This window comes from Myotis davidii, unplaced genomic scaffold, assembly GCF_000327345.1.
Source record: "Myotis davidii unplaced genomic scaffold, ASM32734v1 scaffold438, whole genome shotgun sequence".
NCBI classification, from domain to species: domain Eukaryota; kingdom Metazoa; phylum Chordata; class Mammalia; order Chiroptera; family Vespertilionidae; genus Myotis; species Myotis davidii.
Window position 1 is genome coordinate 5,898,362 of NW_006290031.1, and position 6,632 is coordinate 5,904,993.

General features: G+C 46.0%; 1 protein-coding gene across 1 annotated transcript in view; it reads right to left on the reverse strand.

Annotated features, from left to right (window-relative positions):
• The window catches only part of FGF2 (fibroblast growth factor 2), a 52,876-nt gene that overhangs the window by 27,339 nt on the left and 18,905 nt on the right, over window positions 1-6,632 (reverse strand). The window lies entirely within an intron of this gene.

Sequence of the window (6,632 nt, forward strand, 5' to 3'; positions counted from 1 at the left end):
AAGCAAGTGCCAATCTCACTTTTATGGAAAACAGCATAAAAAAGAAGCAGAATACCTCTGATGCTGTGAATGGTCAGAAGGAGTTCTCCCCACTGTCAGGGCATCAGTTTGGCTCAGTGGATAGAGCATCGGCCTTTGGACTGAAGGGTCCCAGGTTTGATTCCGGTCAAGGGCATGTACCTCAGTTGGTGGCTCGATCTCTGGCCCTGGTCTGGGCACGTGTGGGAGGGAGCCAATCAATGTGTGTCTCTCACATCAATGTTTCTCTCTCTTCCCTCCCCCACCCCCTTCTCTTCCACTCTCTCTAAAAAATCAATGGCAGAATATCCTCGGGTGATGATTAACAACAAAAAAAGGAAGTTCAAATACTTGGCTCATTTATTGGACACATGTTGAACTCCGACACTCTGAATTGACAACACTGCAAGCATGTCAAACTCGCGGCTGGTGGGCCGCATGTCTCGTTTAAATAACAAATTTGACGTGCTTGGGCTACAGGAAAGCCAAAGCCCAAAAGGAAAGACCAGAAAGCAGCTGGGTGGGAGAGAAGAGGCCAGGTTGATGTGGCGTAACAGAGCCAAGGAATTCCCAAGACGGGGCCAACAATATAATGCCAAATGTCAGAACGAAGGTGACAAATTGGATACAGTCATGTAATGGAACTGGAACATGCTGGCGCCCAGAATGACTTAAGTAGAGTCTAGAGTTAAAAAGAGAAAAGCTGATGAATTTGAGGAGGATTGTGCAGGATTCCAGGACAATGGCCACAAAGAAAGAATGAGCAATGCATGCATACCTGAGGAACTTGACATCACACAGGATGTCATAAAACTCTGAAACGCTTTTTAAAGAAAACAGAATTCCTCATGAGAGTTTTCCACTATGCTGAGAAATGATTCATCTTGCTATAAATTACCCTAAGAAATGCTAACAGCCCGTCTCTGAGATGCCCAAATATTTCGCAATATAACTTTGTTACATATAATCATCTCCATTAAGACTGACCAAGGGTCTCCATGTACTTGTTACTACACCAAGAGAATGATAAGCCTCCACAAAGCTGTACACAGCATGGCCCATGAGTAGTTATTCCACAGGAAGTCCACACAGAGCCTTTTCATCACCCACTGACATTTAGTGACACTCCCTGAGTAAAAGGCACAAGCCTTTTATGACAATATTTATATGGAGAAGTCAGGGCTCCCAACTGAAGGTGCCCACATTATGAACAGAGAATAAACCAGCTACAGAATGTAGCCAGATCACGACTACTGTATACAAAATCCCTTGAAAAACACACACCTCTTTCTTGGCTAATTTGATTGTTGTTTGATTATAAATGTTAAATTAATGTATATCTTAATTATAAGTTAAACCAGGAAAATTCCTGTCAACAATTCAATTATACTGGGAACATAACACTTAATATTCATATACCTCCTCTTCATTTTTGATCTCCAGAACATCTTGAAAATCTGTGAACCTTTCATTTCAGAATTCTTTGGGATAATTCAATGTAGAAGGTAGGTCAATATGGGGAAGTAAGTAACCCTTTGAAAATACACACTGGATTTCTGTAAATGAATGAGTAAGCTTTAAGGACACAGTGATCAACTCAAAAGCCCCCCCTGTGCAGGAAGAGTGACTGATGGGATGAGACATAAATTAAACACTGAATATTGGCTGTCTGTTGCCTCCAGGCCAAATTTCCTCAAACTAAAAATATCCCTGAGGCCTTCAGAAGGGATTCGTCTGGCTTCTAAGAACCATAGTCCATGGCTCAGTAGGTGAGGTTCCCTGGGGGTCACCACTTGGTAGTCCCCTTCCACGGTCTGTGCTGTAAATCACCTGGCTTAGAGGGAGAGTTTGAGAGCAAAGAGAATGCAGGAGCAGGCCTAACAACAGATACAACAAGGGATGCTGCACTGCCTACCGATGCAATGGAAATTCTACACTGATGACTGTTGTTCTACATTATCTTCCAAACTACCAAGCATTAAATATTAGGAGCACTGATGACATATAAGTCAAGTGGAAAGCCAGATCCCAGCGTGCAGAACATGACAAGCTCAACAACAAAACCGAACAAAGTATAGTTCTTTGGATAGAACGTGATAATGAGTTTTAGGTTTGGGCCTCAATGCGCGATCTTGCTTGCTCTCATCTCTTCCCAGGCCAGCCTTCTTACAGACGCCTGTGTGCTTCAGGACGAGGGGGCCCAAGCAGGGCGTGCGAGAAAACACCAAACACTGGAACTGGAAAAGCACGCAGAGGCCACGGCACATGTGTAGTCACTGTCCTGTTGTACAGGCATCTTGTCAATAACGATTCTAATAATGTAAGACCTTAAATCGCCTTTTCTTATGTCACTGGTGGGGATTTCTGAGAATGTCCATGGAGAGGAATAGGTCAATATTACAATAATAATGTACAAAGGATGGTTCTTATTTTGATTATTACAACTGTAACCTTTTGTTTTTAAACTGAACTCACAAATCATGGCCATCCATTTAAAGTGGGATCATAAATCAAAAGGAGACTACTTAGAAGTCCGTTGTGACACCACCATCAAAGTTTAATTACATAATGGCCACTTTATAAACACAGCGACAGCCTGCAGGCATGTCAGGAGGGGATGTTGCTTCCTCTAGGCTGAAGTCACTTGGCATCACACTCATCTTTCAAGGCTCCTAAGGTGTGGTAATAGCGATGATTCATGAATTGTCCTTTTATTGCTGCACCGATTACATGATTTCCACCATCAGATGAGCTATTAGATTCTTACTTCACTTGCTTACTGCACACAAATAGCATCACAGTAAATGCCACATTTACTAAGGCAAATCAGTGGGATCCACTTGCCAGGTATGACCTACCAGTAAAAAGGTGGGGGGAGAGAATCTAGTGTCATGATCTCAATGGTTCCCTTTACATAAAGGAAGAGAAGTAAAGATGGGTTTATCTACTACCCCAGGAATCCAACCAGAGGCAACCTGTGGACTAAGAAGAGGGGCTTGCTATGTTAGTGCCCTGAAATAGAGGACCCAGAGGGTGCTCATTCTGACTGAATGGAAGAGAGCAATGAGGCAAGGGGCTACGTAGCCAAGAAGCGCGTTCAGAGGACCCATGAGAAAATCGGCAGGTGAACCCCGATATCCTCTTCTACAAAATGAGATCAGTGACCAGAAGGTCTGAAGCCTCCCTCTGAATGTCACAAGTGCATGTGTTGATAGTCGGGGCTGCACAGAGGCTGTATCATGGCAGAGGGCAAGCAGGGTGTCAGGCCACCAGGATCCATCCCGGTCCATAGGAGTGGGGAGTGGGCGGGCCTCAGCTCTCCTAGTCTCTGTGAACTCTTGGGCCTGGAGGCAGAGGAGTGTGGCAACAGGCAGTCAGTCACCTCCTGGGAGAAGCCCAAGGGTAGATCACTTCTAATTACCTTCACTTTTCCCTCAATTAGAGCATCTGGAACATATTTAATGCTACACAAGCAGCATACATCTCACTACTCCAGCACATGTTGTACGTGCTACTCGGGATAAAACGTTCTCTCCTCTGAATGTCATCACAGGGTTCACTGCTGTAGAGAATGCACTGCACCTTGCACATCCCATGGACGTTTGGAAGAGGCCTACCAGAACACCCAGGACGCCCAGGGGGAGGCGGCGTGAGGCACGCGCGCTAGGAAGCAGACTGTCACCAGAACTTGCTTTCGCCAGGACCCTCACGTCAAAGAAGGTCCTCAGGACTAGGAGCAAGAGCAGGAAAATGGGCCCTTCTGAGCGCAACAATGCAAGTGAGCACCCGGGTATGAAGCAAAGATGAGCTGCAGCTACACCGAGACGTTAGAATCACTGGGTTCGGTCATCTACTACCTCCCCCTTCATGTCTGCCTCTGTCCCCTCTTCAGTACCTGAGCCACAGCCCCCACACCTCACCAGCACCCCACATGTATGCCAGTCCTCAAAGCATCCCTCCAAAATTCCAGTCCTTCTGGTCAGCTTTTGGGGAAGAAATTACATCACAATTTAAGTCACACTCAAAATTAAAATCTCAGAATAGCCAAACCCTTTCAAAGGTGTCTGCATTTTAGGAGACAGCAGGACAGAAAGCTTTAATTCCAAAGGAATCAATCCTCAAGGACGGGCTTACAGGTCAACTGGATAACACAGGAATGGGGCCATCCATGGGTTTTTCAGGTCTAGACATCTGAGCCATAATCCATGGGAAACTGCGGCAGCCACTAACATGTGTCCATATATGTTGGTCAGCTGTGTTTGCTCAGGGGCCTGGAGATGTGCTGGAGAGCATATTACTTTCATATAGCATGTCTACGCACATTTTTTCTTAAGTCCTCCTGCTGTGGTCAACTACTGTCGTCCAAGCAAAATATGCTGAACTTAAACTTATGTCCGTGTTGAGCTACACTAAGTGGCCTAAATTCATCATTTATAGGCTTGTATTCTTGTCAGTCTATTGCCTGATAAAAGGTGGTCTTAAAAAAAATCAGTACTCACCACATACCCAGATGAGTACTCCACTCTTTTACCATCTGTCCTTAGCTAGTTATCAAGTTGGCAGGGTTTCTCAGCCTTAGCATGTTAACAGTTGGGTCAGAAAAAGTATTGCTGAGGGGTAGGGAGGTACCTGTGCACTGTCGGATGTTCAACATGTCCCTGGCCTCACCTGTGAAATGTCAGTGGCACCCTTTGGGGTATGACAACCAAAAATGTCTCCAGGCCTAGCCAAATGTTCCCTGGGGGCAAAATCACCCCCATTTGAGAACCACTGAGTTAAAATAGATTATAAATATGACAGCCCAATCCACCGCTGGGAAGAAAACAGTAGTTTTTACAGAGGTGGTGACATAGTATGCACTTCCGAATTATCCTAACTCATGAGCCCCTAAGTGTTATTCTAATGGAAACAGGGCCCCAAGGCTTCAAAGAAAAAAACTGATTCAGCAATTAAGACAGTGTCTGAGGGGAAAAGACGTAAAGGGAAGACCCAATCAAACCTAATCTGGAGGAGAGTTTTTCTGTCTTCTAGTCAGATAACAGGCTCCTTTTTATTTATTTTATTTTATTTACTATGAACAGTTTGTGTTACTGGAAAATGGTAAAACTGACTGGGACATATATGCAGCTTACCCTCATTGGCTGAGCCAGCCCAGCAGACAACTGTGGAACAGGCTTCAAACATACAAGTTACCAAGATAGAGAAACAGCACTCACCCATATATTGGCTTACAAACATCTTTCCGTTTGACCTGATAATGTAAGTGATTGATCAGATTTTTAAATTATGGCAGGCCCGAAAAAAAATAAATAAAGACCTGCATGTTTTGCTTATTACTACTTTGGAATCCATAAAGACCCAACTACTCTAAAAGGACATTTCCTGCCGGGCCAGAGTGTCCCAGTGGTTGAGCTTCAATCCTATAAATCAGGAGGTCATGGTTGGATTCTGGGTCAGGCACATCCCACAGCCGGTGGGGGGGTGGGGGGGGAAGGTAGCCAGAGCATGCAGGAGGCAGCCAATCAATGATGCTCATCTTTGATGTTTCTATTTCTCTCTCCCTCTCCCTTCCTCTCTGAAATCAATAAAAATAAAAGCAAATTTCCCAGTCCTTTGTAAAGCCAGGTTTGGTTGCACAGCTTTCTCTGTTTGCCCCAGTGATCCCCCTACCCTCATTCCAGAGTGACTGGCATTCATTAGCTCCATAAGATAAAGACCTTAACTGCTACAGAGTGGAGCTCTAGGCTCCTGCTGGCCGTTTCTCAGGTAAATAGGGTATCAGATTCCACCTGAAACCTCTGAGGGAGGAAGCCTGCGCCCAGCTTTTAGCACAGGTGTTTTACCTACACCTACAGGATGACTGTTAACATCTTTCCGGACCCTATTTCTATCAAATTCCAGCAGTGTTGCTAATCAGCCTATTTCATACCCTTTTCTCCCTCTGCTCTAGACCGGTGCCATCAAAGTGCGTCCCCGCTCAGCATTCCCTGGGAACTCCTCGGAAATGCAAATGACCAGGCTGGCGTCCAGACCTAAGGAGTCCGCAACTGGGAGTCGTCGGTCAGCAATGTGTTGTGACCACCCCTCCAGGTGGTTCCCGGAGGGAACCTAAAGTCTGACAACCAATGATCTCGGCGATTTCTATAACCACAGCAGGCTACTTTTACAGCACACAAAAGCGTGGCCTGGCAAATGCGCTTTACATAAGCTCTCACGGGCTCCTCAACCCTGAAGCAAACTACGTTATCCCCCTTCAGGGACTGGCCACGGCTCAGGGCCCGAGGCTAATCACTGCGGGGGGAAGGTCAGTTTCTGTAGGTTTTCTCACTATTGAAACAAAGGTCTGTCGCATTTTATTAACCAAGTCTCTATATTTTGTTTTTTTAGTTTTTGGCAATTGGGGGCGGGGAGGGGCGGGAGAGAAGAAATGGATGGGTGAGAGAGAGCTGCGTGCCAACCGCTTGGGTCCTACCGGATCGGGATTTAGGGGCGCGATTCGGAAAGGTGCTCTCCCAACAAAGGACGTGTAATTCGGCCGCGTCCCCTCGGTCTTTGCCGGCGGGGCTGCGCGCGTGCGACCGAGGAGTCGGGACTTGGGGGCGAGACACACCTCT